General features: G+C 43.2%; 1 protein-coding gene and 1 non-coding gene across 6 annotated transcripts in view; both read right to left on the minus strand.

Moving 5' to 3' along the window:
* LOC122395770 overlaps positions 1-17363 on the minus strand; it is a 124736-nt gene that overhangs the window by 98774 nt on the left and 8599 nt on the right. The gene's annotated exons all lie outside the window — the stretch shown is intronic.
* LOC122396025 lies at positions 16168-16287 on the minus strand. The gene has a single exon (XR_006259007.1). It is a non-coding gene; the product is annotated as a 5S ribosomal RNA (ribosomal RNA).

Below are 17363 nucleotides of genomic sequence, written 5' to 3' on the forward strand. Positions count from 1 at the left end.
TACTACCATTATCGTCTGCCCGACGAGCCAATTCCATAAAAATTCGCTAAGATCTACTTTCTCTTTATATGGACAATTCCACGTGAACTCGTTCGACCTCAAACGACCGACTTCAACGACCGCGAATGTCGTTCGTCCGACCGGAGTCTCCACGTGGTTACACAAGGTGTCAGTTGATCGTGCGTGCCACGCACCGTCCATGTATCTCAAACATTCGAACTCATGCCATGGAGCCTCTAATAACACGATTCTCAAACTGATCTACACGGTACAACCAGAACGTAACGAGACCGCAAAGAATATAAAGAAACCGTGCATGAGATAACATCTGTGTTTACATATTTCCTTCAAAATATACACATACCGGAGAGCCCCATGAGAATGCCTCCGGACGAAATACAGATTTAGCTATCAGAATTATGACAAAAAAAATTATTTTGCTATTGGTCGGCGCTACGATCCCAGGGACACTATATACTCGAGAATTATTTTTATTTTTTTTTTAAATTCTCTCTTCAATTTCCTCTGTTACGATAGAAGTTCGATAGAGATTGCAAAACTTTTATTAGAGAGAGTTTCGTGACATACGTAAAATTATCTTTATAGTACATTTATAGTACAGAGAAGTATCGATAAGAAGACTTTCAAAATGTAGGAATAAAATATCACAAATTTCAAACATATTTACAAGGAGTTAATGGTTTAATGTAATATTTCGATGCCCCGAGCAGTTAACAGAGTTTCTCCGTAGCAATCTTCCAAATGCAAACTTTGATCCTCCACCTTCTATTCCTGTCTCGACAAAAGAAGGAAGTCGATGGGAGCCAGATAGATGAAATATAGGAGACTAACCTTCCTAACTATTTAAACCCCTGTAGCTGCCAATGATAACCAGTTTAAGTTCAACGACTGTGAAATAACAATCGTACACGGGACAGAAACTATAAAGTCTTTTTTAACACATTTTACAGAGAACATGTGCAACATGAACATTTTTATCGTACAATAAATCTTTACACGATCTTTTATAATCTCTCTTCCAGATTAATCGTGACATTCTACATGGTTTTTGTCTTTCTTCTCGCCTTGCATTCTGTGTACAACACGTCCAAAATTTCTGTCTCCGATTCGCATACAACGGCCATAAATTTGATCGCATCTCTCCCATGTTTAAAAACGCTGGCTCGATACGAACGACAGGTAGATCTTCCACATTTAGTGCTGGTTCCCATCCGTACCACTCTTTCGCACCACTCCGCTAATTCTTATCCCACTCGTACACAGTCATCTACTTCTACTCCATTATGCTTCTAAATTCCAGGCCTGACTTTCCTAACCGCATTTAAACGCGTCAACAAATCTTTTCTTTATCCCTTCTTTCACTCGTCCACAATAATATTTTACTACTCTGCCTCACCATACTCCATAAAATTCAAGACTCAAGACTCGAGAGATTATTATAGCTCCTTTTTTCAAATACACCACTGGGATCTTTTATCTACCAACACTGTACTACTCTTCCTTTCTAGTTTGTCCTATTTCCTCAATTTTAAGATCATTGCACAAATTATTCTACGTACGATCTCGAAAATTCGAAAAAATTTGATAGTACGATATTATAATGTCCAGAGACAACGCCTTGGAAGCAATCTCTCGACTCCCGATCGCCGATAGGATGATCTACATCCATCGTTCCGCGACCTTCCGCGAGTCTGAGTTCGCATTAATCATTGATACTCCAATTCAGTCACGTTGCTCTCCCAAGCCACATCCTGTAGAACCGTTTTATCCGCATTCGCGTCGAAGGATAGATCGATCATGCCAGACGAACAGCCGACGTCTGGCTGCATAATCGCGGATTAGTTAGCCACGGCCCTTTCAACCCGGACCGGGGACGATCGACGGAATATAAAACGCCCAAGGAAACTGCTTGGCTGCCATTTGCCCGTAGAAATCGATACATCCGCGTCGTAACGAACACGAGAGCCTATCCGATCCTATCCGATCCTATCCGCTGACGACGATCCAGCGAAGAAACGCGTCGCATCCTGCGCGCGAAACACGATACAGGCCGTGTGGATCGTGGATCGTGGATCACGGACGCGTACACGAAGCTTGTACGAGGCAACGAATCGCGAAAACGCGTCGACCGGCGTGGAACGGAAATCGCTGGACTGGGGAAAACAGGAAACGCTCGGAGGGACGCTCAACGCGCTAGGTCTTTCTTTCCTTTGTACGCGAACAGAGAGGATACGTTACCAAAATGTATATCCACTCCAGCGTCGATTCGGTGACAGGTCCCAGGGGCACGTGGCCGGTCGGATTAATCACAGAAACAGCTACGGAAGGACGCGTCTATCGAACAGAATGCATCGAAACCACCAACGCACTGGAGCACCGGGTGCTCACCGAACCACTGGAACATCGAACTTTGCCGGCACAAGAACGCGCGGTTACGCGGCGGCGTGCTTCTGATGGTGCTGGTCGGTTGGTCGCGCGTCGCGCCGATCGGACCCAAGTGTCCTCTTGGTTGGCACGCCGATGCATCGAACGGACGACGGAGAGACGGATTCTCTCTGTTCTCGATGTCTCCGGGGGCTCTCGCGGTGGGGAAACCACGTCGAATGGATGGAGCAGGCGACTAGAGATAGTCGGGCGGACAGGCTCAGGTAGGTAGAGGCTGTTGAACGCCGAAGCAGAGGTGGGGGGTTTCGAGGAGACGGAAAGAGAAGGAGGGGGAGGCGAATAAAGAAACGGTCGGAACGGTTGGACCGACCGTGGCCGGAGGATGGCACGAGCGTGCCACAAGGGGAGAGAAGACCAAGAAGAGAAGTCGCCCGGCTGACCCACAGCTCTAGACCGGTGTGTGGATGAGAGAACCAAGGGCCCCCTTTCTTTTCCTTTTTTTTCTTTCGCGAGCAAAGGGGAGAAGGTAGCAAAAAGAGAAAGAAAAAAGATGGCTGAAAGTGCAGAGAAGAGAACGGGAGGATGGGAGAGAATCTTGGAACAAGGTGCGCGCCACTGCGTCCGTCCACCGACGACGACCGTGGAACGGCGAACTCTGTCGGTTCGTGCAGCCGGCAGCCAGCTGGTGCGCTCCAACACGCTACGAAGCCTGTCCGTTCGCGGCCGAACGCTCGCCTTCGGCAAACATCGGCTACAAACAAAACTACAAACTTCGAGCGTTACCCCTTGCTCCGACCTTCCCCTCGCGCGTCGCCGATCCAGCGCCTCCTGTTGCTTGGCCCCGCGTGCACGCCACGCAGAGACCGAGGCTACAAGACGCGTTGCTACACCACTGTACCAGAGAACACGACCACCACGTTTCTCTCCCTCTTGCTTTGCCCGTTTCTAGCCCGTTTCTAGCCCTCGCCAGGACAAGACCGGACGCGGACGCGGACGCTTCTTCTCTTGCCCGCGCTTTTTTTTACTCTATCTGGTTATTTCGCCCGACTAGAACTCTCCTGCGTATCTGGGTTAGGTCTCCGGTTATTCGTTCGAATCCTAGTGTCGGTTATCCGGGTGGTATCCGAATACTCGACTTTTTTTGCGTACATCGTCTAAAAATTCTGATATTCTTGGCGAAGTATAGCAATAGCGCCCGGGCAATTTGTAACTGCAAGGATTTCTAATTTACTTGTACCTGCAGTATTTCTCTTCTATTAATTCGCGTGTACTTCTATTATAAAATTGAATGATGAGGAACGCTTCACCACCCACGGTATAACCTCCCTAATTACGACCTGTTCTCAAAACTCAAGGAACCCGTGCGGAGCAAACGTTATCCTGACTCCGGAGACGCTAAGTACGGCCGTGAGCCGACATATTGGACAACTCAACTTCAGAAAGAATTAAACTGACGTTTAAGACCCTCTCAAACGCTGGCACATGGTCAAAGATCATCGAGATCGTATCGAAGGGCTATAAAAATATTTTTCAAATTAAAGAAATTCTCTTTCATTCATTCGTAATCGTGAATTACTTTTGGAACGACTCATTAACGATCAAACAACCGTCTAATCGAATTTTCTGCCTGAATTTTATTTATTTTTTGTCGAAGTAAAAAGAAATTTGTACCTATGGGTATCCTGTGCTACGTGTGACCAGTATAAGATTTATTTTCTATACCGTCGCTTGGGTTCTATAACCGTTTGATTCCTTGTCGTACTCGACTAAACTAGTCAGGATGTGTATAATTCCGTGATAATATGCCTACGCTAAGATTGACGCTCAAATTGCTAAGGCTATTATCCCTTCGAGTACTGTGGGCGCATATATGCACTCTGAGAAGACTGTTGCTGCGGTCTACGGACACATATATCGGACGTTTCATAACACGCAGTCGGTAACAATTCTTGAAGAATTTCAAGGGGTAGAGGACTAATAAAAAATCCTTGAAAAAATTCATGAATTCGAATGCCACTGGAAACCTTAAAAATAAAAATATCCCTTAACTCCCTTGGAAAAAGGAACGAGAGAACAACTCGACTTAAACACTTATTTTTGTGAGGCGAGTTTGATTCGCGAGAAGAACGAGAGATTGATGTTTTCAAGCCTGTTGCTCGAAGATCCCATCCCTTAGCCATCCAGCGTCTTTCTGGATCCGCGTTTCCAGACGACCAACGTCGCGGGCACAGTTTGTAAACTCGCTTGCTCCGCAACTATAAATGCGTTCGCATCGTGGCGAGCTGTTACGTAAGATTTCTTAGAAGCTTCGTCGGGTCGTAAAGCGGAGCGTAGGTTGAAGAGCGTGACTTCCAGCGTGGTACTCTCTACTCGATAGAACGATAACGAACGTATTCTTACGCGAAGAGGCGATAATGGGGTAAACGCTCGTTCGGGAAATTGCGATCCGTCGTGGAATAAAGCGGCTTTGGCAAAAGCCTGTTTGTATCGATGCTAATGTAACCGTTGAACGCGATACAGCGCGTGGTACCCGTTGGAAAACAAGATGCAACTTAAAAGTCTTCGATAAAACCGTCGGTGTGCTTTTTTTCCTCTCCCTTTTTTACCGTTTAATGGCCTCATATCGCCGGCGTTATATCTCGAGCTCCGACGTAATAAGGTGTACGTTTATGTGGGCTAATTGCAATTAAAACGTTCGCGTTAACGACCAATCGCGACGACAACGCTGTTTATTACAAAACCTGGCGCTTGTAACTACTGTTTTTGCGATATATGTGGCGGATATCTGTAACGCCTATCACGAACGGATTAATCAAGATTCGTAATCAATTTCGAAGCGCATCAGTTCGTTTGAACCGTCAAATGCATCTAGACCTGCTCGCGTGTTCAAGGAATTTTGTTTACGTTGTGCAAGACGATCTCGGAGAGTTTCGAGAATTTACAGGTAGAGAAAATGCTCAGAAAATGTTTGCACAGGCGCATAACTGATAAAGCGAGATAAAGACGGATCTTTGTTACAGCTTTCTAGAAAAGATATTCTACCCCGCTACCTTTCCTATCAATGTAAACTTTAGATCAGAGGGCTCCTCGAAACGCGTAAAAATGTCAAATAAAAATTGTCTTTGAATTATTTTAACCATTTTTTTCACATCACAATTTCTGACAGACTTACACGCTTTTTAATGCACGGAGCCGACGAGTTCGGGTTCCGAGAAGCTGGCGATACTTATTATGCCAAGTTCGCGACGAGATCTGTCGCGGGGAAACGAATTTGTCGGCACGCCTCAATTTTACAATGGCGCATTAATCCCGCGGCAATAATCTATTTGTCAGGCACGACGAAGAAGTGAATGCGCCAAAGACACCTCTGCACTCCGCGAAATACATCGAACGGAACGGAGGAACACGGTTAAAATCATAAGAGCCGAATGACAAATTGAACGCACCGTTGTCCATTCAATGAAGACCAGCGTCGCAACGACTTCTGACATTTCATTTCTTAACAATGAGGAAGCTTCTGATTTCACGCGATTGTTGTCGATCCGTTCGCTCCGCGAACTGGCATTCATAATCTTCGCGTATGATACGATCGTAGAAGACGCGTTTCACCGTTCCAATTACGTGGAAAAATTCGTATCGTCGTCGATCACTTTCTACACAATGCTATTTAGAATCGTCGTCCCCCCATAAGCAGTGTCTCTTATCTTTGAATAAAATTTGCATTTCCTATTTTTTAAATTTATACACGTTTTCGAGAAAGTTGGAATAAAATAAAGAGAATAGTCTAGCAACATGTGAGGTCAGTCGAGACCTCAGGGGTCCTACCAGGGTTAAGAGAGCTAATCAAACTTGCAGCTGCTGGGGTCTATACCACCATAGAAGCCATCGCTGAGGGGTTAAACTACAATGGGCATGTTTAATGTCCAGAAGGGTGACCATGTACGAGTCTCCATATGCTAAAACCTGGCGGATCGAACCCCACCTGAAATTATTTAGGCCTAATGATCGGTATTCACCGATGCAATTCGAAAGAAAAAATGTCTTTTCAAGATGTCGCAAAATGTTTTATATCTCGATACTGGTAAACAGGTCGTAATAAACGTGACGTCCTCGTACCGTTTGTTTCTGGAGTACAGTTACTTTAAATTACCACGTGCAGTGTACTCCGCAGTTTTGGAGCAAATACAAGAATTATTGGAACAACGAGAATTTCAGGAATGTGTGCAACACAATTATAAATTATAGAGAAACATTTTGGAGCACGACTTACTCTATCCAATGTATAAATTGTATCGTAATTCGATCAATTCTTACGTTACGTACCAAAGAAGTTTTTGAAACAGAGCTTGTCTAATGTACACAGACATTGTCCAGAAAGGGATAATTGCTCTGCAGTGATAACTCAAGTATCTTGGAAATACAAGATTTGAGTAGCTTATCGAGACGCTTTTTCTTAGCTTTGAGTCATAGAGTACGGGCTGTAAACTTTGTCACGCCCCTTTCGAACTACTTCGTATTTTAAGCGATAACGAAGTGACCGTAGGAATAGTATGACGAGAAGACTCGCGAACTGATATCAACGCGGTGGATCTTGAATACTGCTTAATTAAGGAAGTAGACACGCTATGTTGAATGTAGCACGTCGCGACGGTAAAGGATGATAGCGGTGCGTAAATACCGGGCCTAATTACTCAAAAAAGTTCATTGTTACGGACTGGATTAGCTGCACTAGGTCGTAAGTCTGTCTGTAAAACGGCAATATGTACAGTGCGCTTTGATCGACTTAGCTAATTACAGTTACTCGAGCGGCGTCTAAGACTCGTTATGACACCGAGATTCCTACATTACAGCACACGAGAAATATTAATGAACCACGGGTGCAAACTTTGCACGTCGACGGAAGACTCTGGAAAGGAAGCTAATCGTCGTTAAAGAAGATCCAGCGATATTTTGCTATCAAATGCTAAATTAAAATTCATTTCATTCATTCTGGATTTGTATATTTTTTTTCTACTTTAAAATCTGTACGGCTCTCGACTCGAAAGAGAAGACCGTATCTCGTAATTTTAGTACAAAATTATTTGCAAATAAGGGAAGCTCGCTTCCGGTCTTCGCGAAAGATATTACTTGTCTAGGGATAAAACTCGTTTCGTGCGAAACTTCGACACAATACAATCGACTGTCGTAAGTCGGAAATAAAATCCCGTAATGCAGCTAGACGCAATATCGATGTAAGTGACTTGTGTAAAAAGTACCCACATAGAACGAACGTGGGAAGCGGTACCCGGAAATGATTAAGGAACAATAATGTGACGCAGCAAATGTGACGACACCAGCCGCACGCCCGACGATCAAATTTGTATTTCGATGATATTATTTAACAGGCATAATTCTTCGCTAAACAAGTTTCTCGTTTCTCGTTTCTCCTTTCTCGTTAAACAATTTTTAAAATAATAAAAAACTTAAATCGAATTTTACTGAGTTTGTATCGACTTGAAAGTGGAAGGATAAGTAAAAATGAACGAACCAAGTCTGTTTCTCGACAGAGAGGTTGAAAGAAAGAATGAAATATCCGGAAAAACGCGTTCGAACAATAATCGATTGAATTTCGAACGCCTGGCGAGTCATCGGTACGAGCAACTCGCGCAATTCTTCGTTGTACCGGTACTATTTCTAGCCGCGAAAGAAAGTAAAACGTGCACGGAAGATCAACAATCTCACGGCCGGGGAATATCGATAAACAAACTGTTAGGGGCGGAGAACAATGAGCAATCTACGGTTCCGTCGACGCATCCGTTGCGAAAGCGACCATCGAAGGCCCGTGAATTAACGATAACGTGGACGAAATCAATTTCAATCAATCTAACGAGCCATGTGTAAAATTGCGAGCACACCGATCCTCCGGGGCCGTTGGATTCTGACGTGTCTCTACTAGGAGCAAAAGGAAAATGATATGAAAACAGGTTGTGCATTCAATACGCAGCCTTGTTGTACACCGTAGTAAGATCCCTGGTCTTGTCGTTAACCTGCCCGGTGCAATAAATCAACTCGCAATAGGAAGCCAAAGACGTTCAACAGTCAAATAGTCGCGTGTTAACATAATCGTACATTCGAGAGCGTAATAACGACCGAGGCCTGGCCAGGTTCTATGGTGCACAGAACGAAACCGACACGGCAGAATGCACAATTAATTATCCAAGTCTGGTCAAATTACGTCGACTATGATTCAAAGATAACGGCCGGGGATGGTAATTCGCTGTCGATGATAATTTCGTTCCTTTTCAACCGCCTTGAAGGATAGCGAACGGACAGTAATGCGAGAACCGGGTTGTTTTCTACTACGGAAATTTCTCGTGTAATTCACTCACGACTACTACTCATCGTTTTTTCTTTCGTATTATTGTTTCGTCGGGTCGCCAGTGATTTTTATTCGAGAACGATTTTCCGCTCGATACAACAACTGTATAAAAAATACAGGGTTCCTGATGGATCTTGAATTTAAAACAAAGAAAAAAGTATATTTATATAGGAGAAAAAACTAAATTATGGGAACGATCATCCGTCGATGGAATGAATTTCTTTTGTAAAGCAAAAGTCCCGTAGGTTCAGGCAAATTTGCCTCGTAATTGGGAATTAACAAAGAGAAAAGAATCGATGCTTGAAATCTATCAGCGTAGCATATCTCCTCGACACGCACACGCTGTTTTGCTTCCTCCGAGCACACCTGGAGGCTTCCCTTATCAAATAGAGCATCCTACATAAATCAAGAGCCAAGGTGTCTCGGGGCGCGTTTAGATACAGTTAATTGGAGGATCGAGTATAAAAATTCGAAAACGTATCTTCATTTATCCGCGTCGGTGTGGCCTCGAATAATATACCGTCCCCGGCGATTCCTTTATCCGAGCAAGCGTGCTGGTGATCGATCGACGCAGGTTGCTCGTTACGATGCTCGCGACCAATGACAAGGAAGAGGGAACCGATCCGAAACCCGTTTGCGTAATACCAGTGCGTCGAGTCGAAAAATGAATCTCTACCTGTTATCTTCGGTCACGGAACGAACGTGAGAGAGTTATACCGATAACGCGTCAGTATCTGCCGTCTCGTACCCTTTTACGGAGCTCGATACCACAATATATAACGGGTCAATGACAACTTGTCAGGCCGCTTATCACGCTGGACGACGATAGCGAGCGGTTCCAGGTACGATCTTCGCTCGCCTATGAAAGATCGTAAACGTCGATGCTCTTTCGTTGTTCGTTTAGCTTAATTGCGGCGGGTTTATAGTTTCTGGACACGCGTATCAATGACGGAATATCCTCTCGTTTATTTTTAGCGATATTCCATGTCTATCGTAGCAACAGGAAAAGTTCTAGTCAATTTGGAGTCCTATTTTTTTATACGAAAACGAAACATTATATCCCGTTGGTAAAATCGAAGGTATATTAAAATATTGTAATTTGCGAAAGTTGAATTTATTTAAAAAATTTTTAAGGTTGCAATACTTTGGAGCGTTCGATCGTACGTTTCGTGAAAAGAGCGTATTCTGAACCTCGATCGGATTAAACTCAATTATATATTTTTTTGTTCTGTCTTTCAAAGCAGAAGACACGTTTCTATAGAGATTTTTTCGGGCATAAAAGATGCTCTAATTATGTAGCACAGTTATAATTACACAGAGGTGAGAAGCAAGGTGTACCCGGCCTTGAACGTGTTAAGAAATAATTACTGATATTACAGATACGTTGCTGTAATACCGCCTTTTTATACCGTTCACTCGATTCTCTATTTGTAGCTCGATAATATCAATGCATACATAAATAATGAATTCTGGTTTATTACGTAACAATACGATGAGAACGAAGCCGAATGAAACTGACGATTAGGTCGGTATACAAATTTTTTTTTAAATATTTCGCAATGCCTTGTCCTACTTTCAAAATTCGATATATGTCGATTTCACGAATTTTTCATAATTAATAAAACCCAAGGAACGAAGTTAAAAAATTCCGTTATGCTAAGACAATTTTAAGAATTCCATTCTCCCGCTGTTACCAAGTTTTTTCTATGAATGTTTGGCACAGCACCGTAATCACGTTTCGTCACGGTAAATTTTAACGACCCGCGATTTACACGAATCGGCACAATGAACGTTTCAGAGCCGAAGAAAGTGAACGCTACGATCGCAGAGAGAATGTACGCGGAGACAGAATCGAAACATGCACGGCGAAAAGCTCATTTATGTAATATTACTCCTTCGCGTAAAGCTACGTGATCCGAGTGGTCAATTACAATAATCTTCGTCCTTTCCCTCGCTCGGACTGCAAAATACCTTTCTCTTCCGTGTCTCGAAACGGCAAAAATCAGTTTACAAAGCCAGGTGTCACGGTTACGCGCGACCGGCCGATAAAAGTCTCGAACAATTTTCCGAATTTCATCAAAGCGACGCCGACGAGCGCAAAAAAAAGGCCACGCTGTCCAGTTACTCAACGCTTTCCCGTCTAAAACTTTCATCGGTGGCCACCGTGGCCAGCTGGCCAGTTAATTCAGCGACAAAGTAATAACAAAACGCGGAAGAGACATTTCAATGGTGACTTCCACGCGACCGTCGCGTCGTCCGCCAACGGGAAGGAAGGCCAAGATCGATCGAGAAGGAATCTCTATGGTAAATCAGGATGATTGATCGATCGTGGACTGGACTTCCATGTAAACGATGCATAACGATGTTTGCATCGGAACTAGGCTCTATTCTCTCTCTAGTCGCTTTCACGCGAGCCACCAATCCGATTTAACCAGAAATTCTCCAAATAATAGAGGCAAATTATCTATCGATCGATGATATTTTTGGAGGAACCGAGTAATTTTGAAATCTCTGATTCGATTCGCAGAGCAAAGAGCACTCTGTTTTTCAAAAGAAGAAACAAGTATAGAAATAAACTTCAAGTTCTGTTGTCATAACCGACGATGACTTAAAAAACTGAACCATCGGATTACACGAGATTATTACACCACGGAAGGATAGTAAATTACAAGTTATTATAGTTATATCATAATCCAGACTGCAGAACAAGCTGCAGAAAATACTCGATGGAAATAAAGACAGACTATACGGCGCCCGACCATAAAGCTCGACTCCCACTGGCATCAAAACGACGCAGTGCTCTATTATTATACTCAGGTATAATCCTCTAACTGTTGGGATTAGAAAACATCGTAAAATGTTTTACAAATAAACGGATAGCATTGCCTTTACGAGGAATTCATTTAGAAAAATTAATCTCTCTTCATGAGAGCTTGTTCTTAGAACTCAGGTTTTAGAATCTAGGATTTATACAAATGTAATACAATTCTTTCCCCCATAATCTAATAATCCCAATGTATCAAACCCCGAAATTTTGTCCATTTCTGAGTTAAAAAATGCCAAAATATCCTATTATAAACATATGTGTGTTTTATTATCTTTAAAATTTAATATCGTAACTGTATAACTTTGCTACCATTGTTTAATGATTTTGGAAATGGGCACAGTTGGTCGAGAAAATATAATATTAGGTTTTAAGTAGAATTTTTAGCGTCGAGGGCGGTGTTGGTTGCGCGCCAGTGGAAGTCGACCATAATTCCCCCGCTGTTTCCTGCTCGACCGGTGAACACGTTTTGAAAAATCATCGTTCGTGTGGCGCACGCGTGTGTATATGTGTGTATATATGTGTGTGTGTGTGTATGTCTGTCTCCGGTTGGTAGTCACGCGGGTGGTGCAGCGACGTCGAGCGTCCTTTCGGCGGCGCTTTGTTTCGTTTCGGCCGAGGTCGACCGGAGTTGCGAGAGAGCGATTTTACTCGGTTCTCGAATGAACCGGAGAAATATTAAGTTACTGCAAAAATTCTATCCTGACCGGTAAACGCGAGAACGGAATTGAGCCTCTTTTTTTAAACGCTTTGAGTACCACGTAACACACGTACGACTGACACTAATATTTTTTATTTAAATTCGAATAATTCAGTTACACTGGAATCCAACGAGTGTAATTTCTGCGGAAAATATTAACGTGGTTCGATTCCACGCTTTTAATGGTGGCAACCGCTTCCTACGTGAGAATGAAATTTGCAATTCATAATTGGGAACCTCTTCCTCGTGAACAGGGAACTAATTAAACGGTAGCTAATTATCTTGGCACTTTTTACGCCAATTTCTGATCTACGACTAGCTGTAATTTTATTCGTCCAATAAAACGGATAATACGATCTTTATTCAAAGTTGACGAAATTATTTAACCCGAATTCGTCGACCATAAAGCCTTATACCTTTCTGCGTATCAAATTTGCCATTCGCTATAAAGTATCAAGTGGATATAGTGAAAGGTGGACATAAGAATACAAGAACATTCCAATAAACAAGTTTCTGTTAAAGTGATAACGAGCTGAACTTGATTACGCCACGAAATAGGCGTGGAAATAGTACTTGAACGGTTCGGACGCTTCCTCTAACGCGAAACTAATTTGAAGCGTGCAATTAATGCTCTGTCGTTGATTAATTAGCGAGCACTGGGAAACGAGATCGCGATCACGAAACTCTTCTCACACAACGAGCAATAATCGCGGTTACAACGATATAAAGTTAGAAAATAAATCGGTTAAAATTCTAGAAAAGTCGATACGTAAGGAAGATACAGAAAAAAGGAATTTTTCTAAACAATGTAACGAGCGTTAATGATCGATAGACCGTCCAAAATATCGATTGCCCGATTCGCGAAAGTTTCGTTCGATTCGAGATTAACAGAAAGCACAATATCGAGTAGAAAGTGTTCTCTCTCCACATCCCACATTTCATTTTTTAAAGAAGCTCCTATTCTTTCTGCTGCAACGTAACTCTCTATGACCTACTGTTGTAACATTCAAATAACATTTCACATTTGTCCGTGAACACGCTATAACTTTGATCTTTCCTATTTTTTCGGTGATACGCGTACACAATTGCGACGATGTTTCCGCGAGTCCTCGTGCTATTTACTTGTCGCGTTGTTTCATTTTCTCGCCCACGACTTCGCTACCGCGTTTCGTGTCGACAACCTGCTATAATAAATTTCATTTTCCTATATTATGTAGAAAATTACACGGATAATGAATTCTAGATAGGGCTCTTGAATTTTAACGAGGCTATAAAAATAAGTTCTATTCTCGTGGACAGTTTGAGAGGTTTGGGTTAGGCAATCAACGCGTTAAATGAGTACTGTCTCCCTATTAATACAGATAAGAGAGATTCTACTGTATCAGCGAATACCTAATATTGTAAATCAATTTCCATGTTCGTTCAGAATCGAGAGAAGTTATTGTCGCGTACAGCACCGAACGAAAGGTCTGTATCACGAGTTAACGCTGCATTATAATAATGTAACTCGTACAGGAAGCCAGCAGTGTCTCCGAACAGCAGCCGGTACACTGTTCGCAGTACAGTTTATTATAGCTCAAATTGTTTCAATTGGTCTTACATGCGGGACTGGGCTCTTCAACAAATTCCTCTCCACGGCCATTGTTCCCTTCATGAGTCACACTTATCTTTTAACTGGCTCCGTCGGAGAAGTACCTGACTTAACTTTCACTCTGCCGTAAGACAAGGGGATAATATCTTTTCATAACGTTGATAATTTCACATGTGCCGCGTGTGCACATATCGGGAACTCTTTGTCGGTGCATCGGTTTAAACGGTATTGTTTAGATCGGGATCCGATTCACGCGCTGCGAAAACAACCGATCGTTAAAACGGGGATTCTTTCGGCCCCACGCGAGGAGAAACGTGTCTTACGAGGGAAACGTACGCTCGGTATATCGTGGATCGAGATCGAAATTCGCTGGATCGCTCGGAGCCGGCAAAAAGATGTCGAAAAAGCAAGTAAATTTTACCGATGTGAAAGCAATACTTTTTATGACACGGGCATTTTTTTAACTTCCGCTTGAACACTACTTTCGAAAGAATTATTTCAACATAAAACACATTGTACCTCGAAAACCAAATACTTGAGATGGTAATCTAAACGAATAAGGATTTAATTTTTTTAACTATGTTCTACAAGTTCGAAAAATCTGAAAAAATTACACGGCAATAACCATAATGGGACTCGAAAACTGTAAAAATATAAACGCGATCGCTTGACAACTTCGATATAAACGAGAGTCTTTATTAATATGAACAACTGTTTGAAAAGTTTGAGAAGGCTACGATCGAGCGTTAAAAAAAAATGAATAAAAATTGATAAAGAGCAGTTTTTGGCGTTCTAAGGTACAAGTCACCCTGAAATTGGTTTGGAGATCGGATAGCAGCGAGGGAACGTAAAAGGAAAGACGGGATATCAAGTTGCCCGAAGCGACGTGTTAACAAGCGTCGCCTATGCAGCACCTTTACGTAAACATTAACCTGCGCACCGCGCATAGTACGCGCATCAGCTGCCGATTATGGCAATGACCGAACCAACCACGTATAATTTAGACGGGTAGAAGCATCCCCCTTCGCGTCGCGTCCCCTTTCGCGGAACCGTCGCCACGTGGGCGTAGTTTGCATCGATACAATGCACGTAAAAGTGTGGTCACCGGCGAGCATTATGCTTCATTAGATACCAGTTTCGTCACGCTTTCACTCGAACTTGTCTAACAATGAAATGCTGAATTCAAAATGCATCTCGCATTGGTAGCCAGACACACGAATACAGGGGGGAAAGTTGCGAGTCGTGACTGGTGACTTTCCACGATCTACATTGTCATTCGCTGTTCGCCGGGATAGTAACTGGGTGCTCCTCGCCGGCGACCTGTCGGATTAGCAACATGGATGTAACGATTCTGTCGTGCACCCTCCCGGGACATCGATTCGAGACGCTGGGAATAAGTGATATCGCGCCCCAGGTGGAACGGATTTAAATTTCGAAAATTCATCCTCGAGTAAATTATCGTCCCGTTCCTAGTGTCGATGTTACCTGAATCAAATTCTCGGCCAAAAGAAGCGAGGAAGCAACTGCACGACCGGTGACTGACTATAGGTGGGTAATATTGCAACGCGTTATGTCCCATTTGAACCGCTGTTAATTAAACGGTGCCCAGAGTCTGCGTGCAGCTAACGATCTGTGCAACCTGCTCGAATCGTTCGAATCCCCTGCTAACATTTCAGCGAGGCGGGGTGCGTTTAAAATCGAAAAGGTCGATTGGCTTTGTAACTTTTTCCCCGTTGCGACACAATGGATTATCGCAACAAACAATGCACGGACAACACGCGACCGATAGTCTTGCGCCGATCGAGGAAGGAAACACCGAACCAGCAGCCGCCCCTCGACTACCGTTATTATCGACTCTCGACGATTATTTTAATGCGATATTATATAACGTGTCCGTGATTCCTGTGCAGGTTCGCGCGCACGCGGACGATCGACGATGATATCGTGACGAATGCAATTAAACTCTGACCCCAACGTGACGGTCCCTCGGATTGATGACAAACTTCGCGCGAAGATGAGTAAGCGTCTGAATTCGCGGTAGCAAATGGTCATGGACGTGAAACTAATTCCACTTTCTATACGCCGATGCGTTTAAATCGTAATTGTCCGAAAATACCGTTCAGCCACGATTCGACCATGTTCATTGCTACTTTAAGATGTTTATAAGCTTTTTCTATTAATAAAAATCCGTAGTCTGTTCATCAGACATCGTAAAATATCTTTACCAAATATAGTTTATTGTACTATGTTACTTCTATATATGAAACAATTTTGAAAACGGATAATAATGCCAACAATGCGTGGTGTTCCCAAGTGGTTGCCCATCTTAGTACTAACCGCGCCCAACGTTGCTTAACTTCGGTGATCTGACGAGAACCGGTGCTTTCAACGTGGCAAAGATCGTTGGCAAATTTTCTATTTAATTTATTCAAACCCTTAAACACCTCAATTTATGAGACAATGGACTCGTACCAGTTTGAGAACGATTCATAAGAAATATACGAGTAGAAGTCTCTCCAATTGTTTTGGAAACAAGTTTTTTCCATCACAATATCCAAATACGAGTGGGAGTATCACGTATCAACAAAGCAAATTTCAATAACGATTTTAGTTTTTCCGCGATAAATTGGAGGTCTTGTTTTTTTTTTTTTAATCTGTAAACAGTCGACGTTACAGTTTAGTAAAACTGCGAGAGATTTTGCCGCTGGTCGTCGGCCCGGTTGGCCTTAAAACATGTGGAACGATCGAGATAAGAAGCGAGATTCAGCGGCGGGACATTAAAAGTCGATGTAGATTAGCCGCGGTCGCGGTGCAAGGAGGATAAATTGAACCGCGAAGGGTTAATTAAACGCGTACGTGCGTGACGCGCATTAAAACAGGTTAAATCGGTGAGCGTGTCGCGTTTCGGTGATAGTGACCCAGTAGCTGGAAGCCACGTAACAATTTTGCTTCCAAGGTAGCGGTACCCAGCGCCGAGACGCTTCACCCTGCGGACACTTCACCGGTTCTCGGTAAACAATTAGACGAGACTTGCTCCAGATGTAGCGAATACCGTTGCTCGTGACGGCGTCCCGATCATCTCATAGCGCGAGGAAATTGGAGTAATGCGTGCCACGATGCCGTACCGTTGGATATGTGCGTAACCGACTAAAATTTTTCTCCATTCGCAGACCCGCGTACGGAATCCGTCGTAACAGTTTTAACGACGCGAACTACTTGTGCATACGTTGCACGAAAAAACAACCACCTTCGATCGAAACCACGTTCGATTTCTTAACGCCTTGATTGTCACGTCGCGTATGGATGAAACGACTCTTTACCGAGAAGCTAATAAGAAATTAATTCTCAAGATCAGAAGGTTAAATTCCAATTGTCTAAAAACCAAGTTCTGTTTTGAAAGGTGTTGAAAGAGACGGAAGTGAAAACGTATGGAACGAGCAAGCAAATTTAAAAGTTAAGCTGGAATGTACTTTGTACTTGACCA

The sequence above is a fragment of the Colletes gigas genome, unplaced genomic scaffold (genome assembly GCF_013123115.1).
Source record: "Colletes gigas isolate AHSC1104 unplaced genomic scaffold, ASM1312311v1 Colletes_gigas_Sc00006, whole genome shotgun sequence".
Classification (NCBI taxonomy): Eukaryota; Metazoa; Arthropoda; class Insecta; order Hymenoptera; family Colletidae; genus Colletes; species Colletes gigas.